We start from the raw sequence: 16,122 nt of genomic DNA, 5'->3' as shown, positions 1-16,122 counted from the left end.
CGGAAGCTGAGAGAGAATTGGGTTTTGAATGATGATGATGATTTTATTGATGACTGAAAATGATGATTACAATGATGCGGTGTCGAGGGGGAGAGACACCAGAAAACGCTTGCTTGAAAATGTTTGATTGTTTGGTCCCCCTTAATAATGCTTAAAAAAAATAAACCAACATTACAAGACTAGTCCTAATAAAGCTGTAGAAGCACACTGAAATGAAAATGATGAAAACTAGTCTATGATTACAATGAAAAGGACTTAGATTATTACAAGGTAAAACTAAGTCCGATGGCAGCATCTTTGTCTTGCGGGTCAGGGTCTGCGCGCGCGTTGCTGTGGGCGCGCGCGACACTTGATGTGCTGGCCTGAGGCTGGGTGCTGGTGCTAGGCATCAGGGTCTGTGCGCGAGGCGCTGTTGGAATGGGCCTGCAGCTGGGCGCTGGCGAGGCATCAGGATCTGCGCACGCGGCATTGTCAGGGCGCGCGGCGCTGTTGTTAATGGCCAGCCCTTGGGTGCTGGCGAGAGGCATCGGTGGGGCGACAAAGGCACATGAGCGCTTGTCACTTGGCGCAGCCAAGACCACGGGGCCGACCATGGCGCTAGGCATTGTGAGGCTTGCTAGGCCGCCATGGGGCGCGGCCAAGGGGTCATGGAGCGTGTCTGGAAAGCAGCCCATGACGGTATGTATGTATATGAGTGATGCTTTGCCTGAGGGGCTTGTTTTTATGAAATTACTATTTTCACTCCTCTTTATACTGAGCGTCTGTTAAAAATGTTGAACGGATGCTTTTAAACATCTTTCATTGAAACTGGAGTTTTTACGAGATGTTCGGAATTTAATCCCTGATTTGGCTTTGTTATTTCCACTGAAATTCTTATGTTACGAGATGTATATGATTCATGTTTGTCTGAGGTGTTGTATACGAACTATGTTTTGCCCAATGAGCTGATTTTGATTTTCATCACTTTTACTATAAATGGTACCGATAGCCCGAGTGGCTTGTGAGGTTGATGACTAAGAGAGGCCGAGGGTCCGATTGTGAGGTTGATGACTGAGAGAGGCCAAGGGCCTGGTTGTGAGGATTATATTTTTATGAATCGGGCTACACGCCGCAACAATATATATATATGCTATTAAGAGGAGTGAAAATAGTAATTTCATAAAAAAAGGGCCCCTCGGGCAAAACATGCTTTGCCCGAGGGGCTATTTTTTATGAAATTACTGTTTTCACTCCTCTTAATACTGAGCCTCTGTTGAAAATGTTGAACAGATGCTTTTAAACATCTTTCATTGAAATTGGAGTTTTTACGAGATGTATATGATTCATGTTTTCCCGAGGGGCTGTATACGAACTATGTTTTGTCCAAGGGGCTAATTTTGATTTTCATCACTTTTACTATAAACAGTATTGAACCTCTATTGAAATTGTTGGAAAGCATTTTCAAATGAGTTTTACCAAAAATTGGATTTTAAATGAGACAATTGACTCATATTCTGATTTGAAAGCATGTTGTACTTACTGAGTTTATCATGATGTGGATTTATCGTTTCCTACTGCTCATTCTTTATTTACTCTTATTACTTACTGAGTTGGCGTATTCACATTACTCTCTGTACCTTGTGTGCAGATCCAGGTATTTCTGAGCTCGGTGGCAGGTTTATCGGAGTTAGCAAGGTAGCTGTCTGGCGATCGCAGCCCTGCTTTTCTCCCTTATTATTCTCCCTTAGTGTATTTTTGTAATTTTTCCTGACCATGTTGGTCTTGAGGTTGTTAGACAGTTGTAGTAGATGCTCATGACTAGTGACACCCCAATGTCGGGCTTCTTTCTGCACTGTTGTTTAGTTTTAAACCCTATATAAAGGTTTATTATTAAATGGATTTGGAATTTATCCTAAGAATGGAGAAATACCGATTGGTTTTGGGTTGTGTCAGCTGGCATAGTTCCATGATAGGAGTCATCACGACTGGGTTTGTTTTGGGGTCGTGACAGATAATCTTAGTGTATCTGAAGTCAATAATAACATAAATCAAAAGGTTTATTATCCTGGATAGTGTTAAGCTGAAGAACTAAAAGAACATTATTGAAACCAATCCATGTGGAGACGATTTTATACTATAATTTCTTTGACTAGCAAGCCTACGTTTTGTACACCGGTTTTGCGCTCGTCAGTGGGAAACTAAAAAAAAAAAGATCAACAGAGTAGTGTTACCAAAATTTTTACTAAAGGAAGTCAAAAATTTAATGAAGTAAATATACAAAAAATTAAAGGCATTTAACACGCATTGTGTGTGTATGTATGTCTATATATATATATATATAGATAAATAGTATAATTTTTCGTCTGAGGGGTGTCAATTGGCATCCCTTGGAGCTATATAGCTCCGCCACTACTTGTGCTAGTGCTATGTAAACCATCAAATAAAATAGGGTAGTACTACCCCTTAGAGGCAGAGACGGAGCCAGGATTTGAAGTTTATGGGTTCGGGAATTCTAATCCTTTTAAGTTACTGGGTTCTAAATAAATAATTTATACATATTCAATGGATTTTTAAAGATAAATGTAGGGTTTTAACCAAAGCTACCGGGTTCGGCTGAACCCGTAAGAAACATGCTAGCTCCGCCCCTGCTTAGAGATATGTAACTCCGCCACTGCTTTTGCTTTTGCACCTGAATGCTGCATGTATTCAGCATCTTATTTTCAAATACTATAATATGTTATAAGATTATATTTTTTTAAAAATTTCTTTTTCTTTTAAATTTTATGTCGAATTAAACTATACATATAAAAAAAATTAGTAGCTCAATTGGTTAACTATCTGATAAACCTTTATCGTGTTTGTAAATATTCGATGCACTTCTTCCCCATTTCTCCTTTCTCCTCTTCGCTCTATCCATAATTTAACGAAAATAAAGTATAAGTTAAAATGGTGGGCTATTAATATATTAGGAAAGTGAGAAGGTTGAACACGACCGGGTCGCTGTTTCCGTCCAGCAGCTTGTCGTTTACATAAATGGTTCCCAAATATGCATTGCTAATATTTTCGGCGTGGCTGAACTTTTAAAGGGGCCTTGGCGTAAAGTTGATTCCATGTGATCGGGAGGTCACACATTCGAACCGTGAAAATAGTCTTTTATAGAAGTACATATTAAGACTTGCATATGATAGACCTTTGTGGTCCGGCCCTTCTTCGGACCCCGCGGATAACGGGAGATTAGTGCATTGTGCTGCCCTTTTTTTAATATTTTCAACGTGGTCTGTTTCCAAAAATAGCAGTTAATTTATCAACGTGATATTTTTTATGCATATCATAATTTATGTATAAAAAATCATTAGTATTGCAACAAATAGTAACTATGAACCCATAATTTAAAAATATAATGAATTTAATATTAAAAACATTCGATTATTAAACCAATAAAATTTAAATCCTAAATCCACCTTTGAACGTGATGGTTGTTTTTCAACCTTATCATGAGTATACTCACAACTCAATGTTAGCATCCTACCAAAAAGAGCGGTCTTTGTTTTATTTCTACACAAACATAGATTAGAGGCAGATTCAAGATATGACGTTTATAAGTTCTAAATTTGATATTTACGGATTCTTAATATATAATATTTAGTAAAATTTTCAACAAATATCTAGGCTTTGGAATAAGTTATCTGTTCTGGCGAACTCCTACTTTCATGCTAGTTCTGCCCCTGACAGAAACATATGCGAAATTTAATTTTGATGGACTAAACTCATTATATTTTAAAAATATTTGGTTTTAATATTTAATATTTTTCTTGAAATTTCAATAACTTTTATATGTGCAACTATGTTTCACCTTAAAGATAATTCAGTTGAACTCATAGTTAATAAACTCCATCCATCTCTATGCAAATTACTACTACTACAATAACAACAATCCAGTAAAATTTTGCAAGTAGAGCCTGCAAAGGGTATAGAGTGTGTACGCAGACCTTACCCCTACTCTCGAAGAGTAGAAAAATTATTTTCGATAGACTCTCAGCACAAAAATAATGCAAACTCTTCTTAGCATGGTGTCAGCTATCAATTGTAGATGTTTTTTGTTCTTTTATCCTTGTGTTTGACTTGTTAGATTAAAGAGGATGAGTTGGAAAATGTTTTCCGAAGGTTATCGAAGAAATTTAGTGTGTGGGCGTTTGGACATAAGAATTGTAAAATTCTGAAATAGCAACAGCAAAAATTCAAGTGAAAATAATATTTGAAAATTAGAGTTGCATTTGGACATGAATACAATTTTGCGGCTTTTTTGAATTTTATGAGTGATCTAAAATAAAAAAATTGAAAAACAACTTTTTAGAGTTTTTCAAATTTTTGAATAATTTATAATTCATCTTCAAGTGAAAATTGAAAATTTTATGGCCAAACACTGATTTTGGAAAAAAACAGTAAATTTTTTTCAAAAAAAGGTGAAAAAGAGTTTATGGCCAAACGGGCCCTTAGTTTCTTTTAGAGTATACAATCATAATTTAGAAGCAAACAAATAAATGGACATCAAATTGAATTCTGCCTAGTTAATAATGTAAATAGGCAATTGTGGGATCATTGACACAAAAAGATGTATATTAAACACCTAAAAAAGACATGCCTTATATATTTATAGAAGGAATGAAAGAATACACCAAGCTACCTTATTAATAAAGAAACATTTAAAAACAAAGAAATAAAAGAATAGTCTCTATTTTACATTTCGATTTCTCTTTACAAAATTGTAAGCCCTAAACGAGCTTGTCAATGAGAATTCACTTGTATAGTTGTATGTTTGACGTTACAATCTTGAATATTTATAAAGAGATCAAACACGCAACGCATTCTTAAATCAGAATGGTAGTTTACATTGATCTAGAAGCCGATAAATCTTGAAATTCTATAGGAATTTAAAATTTCCGTGGGACATCCGATAGAATTGGCTCAATACCAAAAAAAAAATTAATTAGCATGATTCATGCGCGAGAATGAGACGCACAAATCAGTAAATTTTATATGAAATTGTTAGCGTTGGTCATAATTTTCCATGAATCAAACCACATATCGTCACAAGAGCTCAAACACGAATATCCTGCCTACTTTGCTTTACATGATTAGACATCATGCCTAGAGGAAATAAAATAATCAAAGTTCAATTTGCATTGCAGTATATTCAAATCTGTCTCTTTAGAAATTATGCCTATAGGGTTCTTAACTGATTGATATGCTAGTGTCATACTTGTCCATTTAGTATGCATGCCTATAGGAACGATTGAGTAATTCTGACTATCTCACGTTGCTTGTCACTGCCTAACACTGCATAAATCACCTAGATATCATTCATATTTGTTTAATCGCTTACAACCTATAATCAACAGGCAACTACGTAGTCACTTAGAAATCGAATTAAAAATGGCTTTGCACATGAAACTATTTGCGCGTTCAAAATCCAGAATCACATAGAAATCATGTTTATAGGATCCAAATTCTGCAACTCTCAAATGCCTAATCTGGTTGCGTGCATTTGTTGTCAAGTGTGGAGGCTGACTTGAGCCCTTAACTACTTTTATGTGAAGTCCAACTTGTTTTGTATGTCACCTAGTTTTCTCATTTTGAGCAACCTAAGTTAGGTGAAGAACTATCCAAAATAGAGGCCACGTATAGGGTACGAGTTATAATTGAACTAGTACGCTTTAGATAACAACTTAAAGATAGTAATCGGGTAGTAGGAGATGATAGTCTATGCCCGCTGAATAATATGAGTAACACCTCATATTGAGGAAGTTACGAAGTATTATTTATGTTGCACGGGGTGATCCTTTAGGCTAAAAAATTTAGAACCCCCCACCTTGTCTTAAATCGATTACTTGTGTTTAATAATGAACTCCCCACATCCCTTTGTTTCCTTATCTTTGATCACATAGACCAATTCATAGACCATGGGCTCCTATTGCCAAGGTCACAAATGCGACCAAATAGTTGCAAATACGAACACTGCCCAGATCAGGCTTCTTCATAATTGCGAAGCCTTTCTCGCAAATGCAATGTTCGCAAATGCGAACAAATTCTCGCATTTGCAATACTTGCAGCACCAGCAAAGAAACACCAGAAAACTGAAGCTTTTCCCAACCTTCCGAACATCCAAAACTCACCCGAGCTCTCGGGGCTCCACACCAAATACACACACAAGTCTAATAATATCATACGAACTCGCTCGCGCGATCAAAACTCACCCGAGCCCTCGGGGCTCCAAACCAAATATGCACACTAGTCTTAAAACATCATACGAACTTGCTTGCATGATCAAATCATCAAACTAACACTTAAAACCACGAATTTAGCATCGAATCAAATGAAATTCCCAAGAACACTTTGAAATTCCTATATTCACAACTGGACGCCCGAATCACGTCAAACCAACTTTGTTTCTCACAAAATTTTATAGATAAGTCTTAGATATTATAATGAACCTGTACCAGGCTCAAGATCTAAAATATGGACCCAATATCAAAAAGATCAAACATCAATAATTTTCTTAAAAACCAATAACTTTTCAGATTTCAATTTTTAACAAAAATTTATGACTCGTGTTATGACCTCTGAATCTGATTCCGAGAATATGTCCAGGTCCCATATTTTCATACGGACCCACCAAGTCTGTCAAAGCACGAATCCAGACCCGTTTACCAAAATTATTGACCGAAGTCAACTCAAATAAAGTTTTAATCAAAAATCCTTATTTTTATCAACTTACAACACAAAAGCTTTTTGGAAACATGCTCGGACTGGACACGCAAATCGAGGAAGGTAAAAATGAGATTTTTAAGGCTTGAGAGCGCAGAATTGAGTTCTAAGACGTAAGATGACCTTTTAGGTCATCACACTGGTGTAAAGGGAAAAACGGTGGTTGAGCTTTGAGTTGGCCATTGGAGCGAGGTAAGTGTTGTGGTTAACCTTGGCTTGAGGGATTAGGTCTTATTTGCCTATTTGTTATATGTTTGAACGTTAGGTGTAATGTATAGGTGAAGTGACGAGTACCTATACGTTGTTGTCGAGTCATAGCATGCGAGTGGGTCATATTCTTGTGATTGTTGCTTTCCTTGATCATATTATCCATGTTTAGACTAGCTACTTGTTATGTTGAGCACTCTTATCATGTTTACGAACCTTGGTATTGATCGAGTATTGACTCAAAGTTGAGGTTGATATTGTGGAACCAAATATTTGAAATAAGACTTGTTATTGCCATTTATGTCTCCCTATCTATATTGTTCCTTGTTTTGGTGAGGGAGATTGTTAATTCACAAAGGGTGATGTCATGCCATATTTTTGTGAATGATAATGCACGAAGGGTAATGTCGTGCAAGATTGAGAGTGTTAATGCATGAAGGGTGATGTTGTGCCATGTTATGAGAAAGTTAATGCACGAAAGATGATGTCGTATCGTTTCTATTGTTTCATATGGTGAGATTGAAAGTAATAGAATGAAGGGTGATGTTGTGTAGTTTCCTTTACCGTTTTTACTTGTTCGACCTATTTAAGGCATATTGATTGATCAAGTCTTTATTATTACTTTGATTCCTTAAATTGTGATCTCCTCAGCATGTCCCCCTCCCTATATTACCTGTCTTGCTTCTTTTATTACTGTTATTTGTATATGTATGGTTATACTACACAGGTTGTTTGTGGGTGTCTTGTCCTAGCCTCGTCACCACTTCGTCGAGGTTAGACTTGACACTTACCAATACATGGGGCCGGTTGTACTGATACTGTACTCTACACTTCCTATGTAGATTTTGGTATCGGTCCGAGCCGATATTGAGACTAGCTGTTGGCTTCATTCACCAAGAGACCCAAGATAGATATGTCGGCATCTTCTTCTAGTTGTTTCAGTTTAATGTTTCTTTTAATTCGAAAACAGTTGTACTTTCTTTCAGACAATTACTTGTAGTTAATCTTAAAAGTTCGTGAATTGTGACATCAGATTCTGGGTACTTGTGTATAAATATTAAGGTTGTTATGGATTTTCGCACTTTTATAACTTGTTATGGCTTAATTATTGTTAATCATTGAAAGGTTTAAAAATGTTGCTTAATAATCTCTAATATTGGCTTGCCTAGTAAGTAAAATGTTAGGCATCATCACGGTCCCGACGGTGGGAATTTTGGGTCATAACACACCGCTTTGTCGAAATTTTTTACTAATTATGTGTATTAATACAATAAGAAAATGAATAAGTGAAAAAAAATAACACAATTTGACAAAGATTCTCCTGCTTGAGGTCAAAGGATTGAACCTTAACTAGAACATATTTTTGTTTAGTTAATGAATTTCTTACTTAATCTGTTTTAATTTTATCATCATCTTATGGAGAACACTTTTGGTAATATTTATCTACTCTTCCTTATAAAGGTATTGTATAAGGATATTCCAATCGGATTTGCAATCACCTCTCCTAATTAATAAAATAAATAAATGACCAAAACTTTTGAGGTAATAAAATTAAGAAAATACATTAATTTGTTTCCTCTAATTGTTTTGCTTTCTATAACATAAGAGTAGAGGAAAAGAAAAAAGAAAAATATATTTTCTCTATTACTTATGTCTTCAAAAGGTAGAGAATGTTGTTATTCAAATTAAAAGGCTTAAAAAAAGTGCAAGTCTTAGCATATTTCTCCTATATATACCCCTCAAAACAGTAGTAATTGGGAGAAAGCAAAAGAATTTCTTTATTCAGAAGTATTCTTATTAATTTCTCAACATGGTTCACTACTTAGTGAAGATCATATTCTTGTTATTTATTATCATGCCCAAAAATATTCATAGTTGCTCAGTCCCTGGATTTAGTTATGAGGTGCACATTCTCAATAGTCTTCCTGGTAACACTCCTCAACTAGAATTTCATTGTGCATCTGGAGATGACGATCTTGGCTATCATTATCCAGCTATAGGAACAGATTTCAACTGGAAATTTTGCGGGATTTTTTATACTTTATTTTTTTGTCACTTTTGGTGGGGCGATAAAGATTTAAGTTTCGAAGTATTTAACAATATAAATATATGCGTTGCGGATGGAAAAGATTTTGTTCCATCAGATACTAAGAAATGCTTATGGAAAGTGCAGGATGATGGTTTTTATTTGGGTTATTTTGATGAAAAAGCTAATAAAAATATTTACAAGAAATATCGTGATTGGTGAATAGTAATATTTTATTTTGTAAAAGTGAATTAGTAAGAATAAAAAATGAATTGCCAATAATATTGATTTGTTTTAGCAAACTTGTATTCATTTCCGTATTGTTTGTCTTTTATTTTTTCTCCAAAAGGATATTGGTCAAAATTATTTAAAATGGCATGTAACAATAACAATATTTTCTATGTGATGTGTAAATTTTTATTTTGGGATTGGGGATAATAAAGTGGGAAATCGAATCTCTACCAACAAGGTGAAAGTTAATGTAGCCGGCCAACTAAGCTACTAATAGAGACGAGCTAGGATTTGAAGTTTGTGGGTTCTGAATCTTTCATAAAATTCATAGCTCGTTTTAGTTACTGAGTTCGCAATTAAATATTTATATATTTATTTATTAAATTTCTTAATATACATAGCATAAGCAAAAATCACTAGGTTTGGCTGAATCTGATGTTAATTAAGATTGATAGATTTGATTAATTAAACAAGAGTAAGCTAGAAGGTGGAAATTGATAAAATTCTAATTACTTTGCATTAGTAACAAATAGTTTAAACTAATTGTTACAAAAAGCAAACACAAAATTAAATAAGAGAGATAAGATCATTAGTATTGCAAATTACAAGGGGGATTAGTATTATAAAACATAAAGAAAGATCTCTAAAATATCATGATTAAATAAGAAAATGCTATTTTTCACTTTGCATGTAATATATTCTCTACAAAGGAGGAAAGCTCAATCTTTAGAGAAAAGGAGTTTATGATTTCGACCTACGCTAAAACATAAAAGCATCATCACTATATAGGAAGAGAATATTCGAGTCCCTGGGTATGGAGTCGCTTTTGTTTGTGAGCTCTTTACCTCCAATGTAGGATTTTTCTGCGCGAATTTGAATTTAGTCGGGCCCCAATGGGAGTACCAAATACCGGCTAAGAAACCAAGAGAAAAAAAGATTAATAGAGTAGTGTTATGTTGCTTAGCGACGAAGCCAAAATTTTCACTAAAGGAAGTCAAAATTTTAAAAAATAAATATACAAAAGATAAAACGCATTTAACACGCATAGTGTGTGTATATATATATAATCCTTTTACCTATCTAAACAATATAATTTTCTATATGAGGTGTGTCAATTAACATCCCTTGAAGCTATATAGCTCCGCCATAACTTGTGGTAGAGCTATGTGAACCATCGAGTAAAATAGGGCAGTACTGCACCTTAGAGATATGTAACTCCGCAACTGCTTTTGCTTTAGCACCTGAATGCCGCATGTATTCAGTATCTTATTTTTTAAATATTATAACATGTTTAAAATTATATTTTAAAAAAAATCTTTTTCTTTCAAATTTCATGCCGAATTAAACTATAGATATCAAAAAAATTTTGTTGCTCAATTTGTTAACTATCTTATAAACCTTTATCGTATTAGTAAAGATTCGATGCACCTCTTCCCCATTTCTCCTTCTCCTCTCCGCTCTATCCAAAATTTAAAGAACGTGAGAAGGTTGAACACAACAGGGTCGTTGTTGCCGTCCAGCTGTAATGACCCAAAATGTTATCTTTAAATTAAATAACTATCTCGATATTTTTAAGACCTTGAAAAGCGGTATCAATAATTCCTCGACTTGCGTACGCAGTCCGTATAATTTTTCGGAAGGTTTTTATGTGAAAAATGGACTAAATTGTGAACTAGAGCTTTAAAACTCAACTGAGATGACTTCGGTCAACATTTTGAGAAAACGAACCCGGATAAAAGTTTTGACCATTCCGGTAGTTCCATATCGTGACTTGGGACTTGGTCATATGCCCGAAAGCAAATCTGGAGGTCCCCAGATCAAATTATCGCCATTTAACGGAATCTAGAAATCTAAGGCTAAAGATTTCTTAAGTTTGACCGGAGAGTTGACTTTTTGATATTGGGGTCGGAATCCAGTTCTGAAAATTTTTATAACTTTGTTATGTCATTTATGACTTGTGTGCAAAATTTGAAGTCAATCGGACTTGATTTGATAGGTTTTTGCATCGAATATAGAAGTTGGACGTTCTTAATTTCATTAGGCTTGAATTGGGATGCGATTCACGGTTTTAGCATTATTTGATACGATTTGAGGTTTCGACTAAGTCCGTATCATGTTTTAGGACTTGTTGGTGTATTTTGTTGAAGTCCCGAGGGTTTTAGGTGGATTTCGGAAGGTCAACGGGTAGAAAAAAAGCTGCTGAAATTCTCTTTGGGAAGCTGCTGTTTTTTACAGCATCGTGAACAGTACCCCATGAACAGTACCGTGAATAGTACCCCATGTACTGTACCCTGTGAACAGTACCCCATATACAGTACTGTGTACAGTACCCCGTGAACAGTACCCGAACGCGTGAACAGTGCCCCCGATATTTTCTGGGCAGATTCTTAATTTCTGAAAATCCATTTTTGTCAAATTGGAGCTCGGAAAGAGGCGATTTTCGGGAGATTTTCAGAGAAAATAATGGGGTAAGTGTTCTTAACTTAATTTTGGTTAGATTACCCGAATCTATTACTAGTTTTGATATTAAATCTGTGAATTTAGTTGGAAGAGTTTGAAAACTCTCTCGGATAGATTTGAGGGTCGAAATGTTATCGAAATTTAGTAATTTTGGTATGGTTAGACTCGTGGTTGGATGAGGTTTCATATTCCGTAATTTTTGTCAAGTTCCAAGACGTGGGCCCCACGGGCAAATTTTTAGTGCAAATTTCGGATTTTAATGGAAAATGTAGAATTTCATATGGAATTAATTCCTATAATTTTTATTGACTAAATCAAATTGTTTATGACTAGATTTGAGAATTTCGGGCATGAATTCGCGAGGCAAAGAATTGTTGGAATTTTGAATTGGTTGCAAAGCGAGGTAAGTGTTTGGTCTAACCTTAGCTTGATGGATTAGGAGTTGTGTATTATTTGTTACATGTTAATTGTGGAGTACGACGTATAGGCATGGTGACGAGTATCTATACGTTGGTGTCAAGCATGACCGTGAGTCTTATACTTTGATTAACCTGACTCTGTTTCGTAGTGTATATGCTCTATATGATAATTTCTATTGAGGAATATGACTTGTGGAAGTATTATTGTTTTGATGTTATTTCCCTTGTCGGGATATTATTGTTTTGATGTTGTTTCCCTTGCCGGGTTGTTATTGTTTTGATGTTGTTTCCCTTGCCGGGATATTATTGTTTTGATGTTGTTTCCCTTATCGGGATGTTATTGTTTTGATGTCGTTTCCCTTGCCGGGATTTGATTGTTGTACTATTGTTCCCTTGCCGGGATTGAATTGTTGAACATTATAAAGCATTGGCTCAAGTTGAGAATTGAATTATTGAACATTATAGAGCATTGGCTCAAGTTGAGAATTGAATTGTTGAACATTATAGAGCATTGTATCAAATTGTGATATTTTTGATTTTGCCTTGCCCAAATTGCTTTGTGATTGTTGCTTGGGTGAGGAAGAGCGATAAAGCACGAAGGGTGATGCCATGCACATTTATATAATTCATATGGTGAGGAAAGAGTGTTAAAGCACGAAGGGTGATGTCGTGCCGCACGATGTACAATTCCGTGCCGATTATATTGATTTTATGGTGAGGATGAGAGTAAAAGCACGAAGGGTGATGCCGTGCAGATTATATTGATTCTTATGGTGAGGACGAGAGTAAAAGCACGAAGGGTGATGCCGTGCACTTGTCCTTTATTTTCCTGATTCTTGTTGATAATTGAATTATGGCTTTCCTTATATTCCTTTATTAGTTTCTTATTAATACCTGATATTATTGACTTCCTTGCCTGGATTGCTTTGTGAATGTTGCTTGGGTGAGGAAGAGTGTAAAGAACGAGGGTGATGCCGTGTATGGTGAGGAAGAGTGTAAAGCATGAAGGGTGATGCCGTGTATGGTGAGGACGAGAGTAAAAGCACGAAGGGTGATGCCGTGCACTTTCTATTTGTTGTGTTTATTTGTTATTAACATTTCAAGTGTATTAACTATTTAGAGTCATTTACTGTGTTGTGATCCCTTGTGTTGTAAGCCATATTGCTTTCAATATCTCGCCGCATTTATATAAAGCTTTCAATACTTAAATTTTCAACAATTGTACTTTAATTAAAAAAGGTATTTTCTTTATTCAAACGATTTTTAAAAATAACTTCATCTTTTCTTGTTTATTTTCTAATTGGGTTGGAAGTTGTACTCTACATTATATTAAGTAAATGAGGCTCTTTGAACATTTTTAATTGTATTGGGTTATGGACCCTATGAATTGAGTAACATGAGAATGTTGTTGCGAAATGTGAGACGGAGACATGTGGGCACAAGGTGCCGGGAAAAATATGATGATTTTTATTAATGACAGATTATGATATAGGCACGAGGTACCAAGGAAAATATTATGGTTTTATTTAATAACACGTGAGTTGTCCGTGCGGTTGTGATATAAATATGGGCACGAGATGTCGTGAAAAATATGAAAGTGGGTTGAGACCTATATTAATTATGACTATCAAATGAGGTGTCACAAGGTGACCTTTACTCGAAAGAATTATATTCGAAAGATGCTTATTTAAAAGAGATTTATTTGAAGGAAATATACTCAAAAGATATTTATTGAAAAGCATATTATCTTAAAGATTATTAATTGAAAGATTTATAGGTGAAAGATTTATATTTGAAGGACTTGATTAGATGATTGCACTTGTATTTATTAATTGTTGAGAAACATTTATGGTATTCTTGTTACCTACTTTTTTATATCATTGGTTGATCATTGTTGCCATCATCAGTACCTGCTTTGTATTATTTTTATACGCTATATTGCACAGGTTTATTTGGTAGTCTGGTCCTAGCCTCGTCACTACTTCGCCGAGGTTAGGCTAGGCACTTACCAGAACATGGGGTCGGTTGTGCTGATACTACACTTCTGTACATTTTTGTGTACAGATCTAGGTATTTGATCGATAGTAGCTATTAGTTGCGGTGGAGACTCAAGGTAAACCTGCCGCAGCATTGTAGTCCTCAAAGTCACCTTCAATTGTACTTATTTCCATTTGTTCCCTTTGTTTCAGAATAGTGATGTAATTATGTTGTATGACTACTCCTAGAAAGGCTTATGACTTGTACTACCGATTTTGGGAATTGTAAATTGTTTAGAGAAATTTCATTTGAAGTTAATAAATATCAATGTTATCTCAGTAAATTTTAGGCTTGCCTAGTTTAGAGACTAGGTGCCATCACGACACCTTCGGAGGGATTTTTGGGTCGTGACAAGTTGGTATCAGAGCTCTAGGTTCATAGGTGCTACAAGTCATAAGCGCGTTTAGTAGAGTCTTGCGGATCGGTACGGAGAAGTCTGTACTTATCTTCGAGAGGCTACAGAACTAGTAGGAAAAATTTCCACTCCATTCATTCCTTATCGTGCGACATTTATTCAGCTTGAAGCATATATCTTATGTTCTTTTGCATCCACTCATGTATGGAATTGCGCATTACACCAATGGTTTGTGATATCGTAAAAGGTTATAAGAGAGCCAGGGCTACTCAACCATTGTTACCACGTGTCGTTCAGAATTGAAGATATAGAAGCGCAAAGAGACCTTTCAGTTGTGCGCGCATGAGGGTGCATCAGATTCTGACATTTGGTTGATAAGTAATATCTTAAGAAGGTTTAATTGGTTGCCTAATCATCACATGTGGATGTAGACCTAAAAATAGTTGGTCGTACTAGAGATTATGTGTTTCGTATGGGATTTCTATTTAGCGAATGGTATTTACTAGCAAGCCGAGACACTGGAAGAGGCGAGTTTAACTATCACGAGGATGACATGCGCCAAATAAATAGCTTGAGGTGTCTTATGATCGGTGTCATACGAGTGATAAAGGTTAGTATTGTGAATCATCGGAATGTTTCATATGGCTTCGTGCTAAGTTAGGGAATTTCCTATCAACGCTCAAATTGTGGGGTCATGTGTTATATTAGTTTTGTCTTGAGCTGTATATATGTGGTATTGAAAGGTTTGTCGAAACTTGTATATGATTAAGAGCTGATATTTGAAAGGAATGATGATGGGACTTTTGGTATTCCCGCGTCCTTAATAATTCTACATTTCAATATCAGCAGGGACATGGAAACAATTTCAGAATACTCATAGTGCTCCAGTTAATCAGGGCACTTACGTAGGGCAATAATCTTTTAATGTACCAGCGGCATGAAATTTCCTGGAATGGTTATTTAAGTTATCCGGTACGGACTTAGTATGAGCAGTCGAACTGCGGATGGGTTGTTATGAAAATGGTGATACTAGGAACATCTTGAGAAATTATCCTAGACTTGTGAGAGGCATATTTCGTCAAAGCACTCAGGCTACGTGCCCCATTGTAGTTACTACTCCACTTACATGACCAACCATACGTAGAGGTCAGGATATTAGAGGTGGAGGTGAGACTCCTAGACGTGGAGACCCAGTCCGTTGATATATTTTCTATGGTATGACTGAGGTTGCTATACCAGACGGTATCGTTATAAGTACGGTCTCGAATTATTATAAAGTCAAAATTTTCTTAACTTGATTCGGTTTTGAGTATCGAGGAAAGTTCTCCTATTGTGCTCCACTTATGAGTGAGCTTCGTAATTCTTAAATCTACATCTGTGAATATTTCTGTTGGGAGATTATATGGAGATATCTATGTCTATCATTATGTGTTGGTCACTAAAAATAGTTGTGAGGCTAAAAGTGACTCTTGTTTATCAATTCAATGAGTTTGATGTAATTTCTAAATAATTGATTTCCATTGTAAATTATATGCCCTGCCGGTAAGAGGGATCATTGTATGTTGTGATTTTGTTTAACCAAATTTATTTGAAAGAAGGAAGAAAGGAAATGGAAAATTTTAGTTGGCACAATGTGCAAATAC

The sequence above is a fragment of the Nicotiana tabacum genome, chromosome 5 (assembly GCF_000715075.1).
Source record: "Nicotiana tabacum cultivar K326 chromosome 5, ASM71507v2, whole genome shotgun sequence".
Taxonomy (NCBI): Eukaryota; Viridiplantae; Streptophyta; class Magnoliopsida; order Solanales; family Solanaceae; genus Nicotiana; species Nicotiana tabacum.
The sequence above is the reverse complement of the archived record's forward strand: the minus strand, read 5'-3'. Positions refer to the sequence as shown.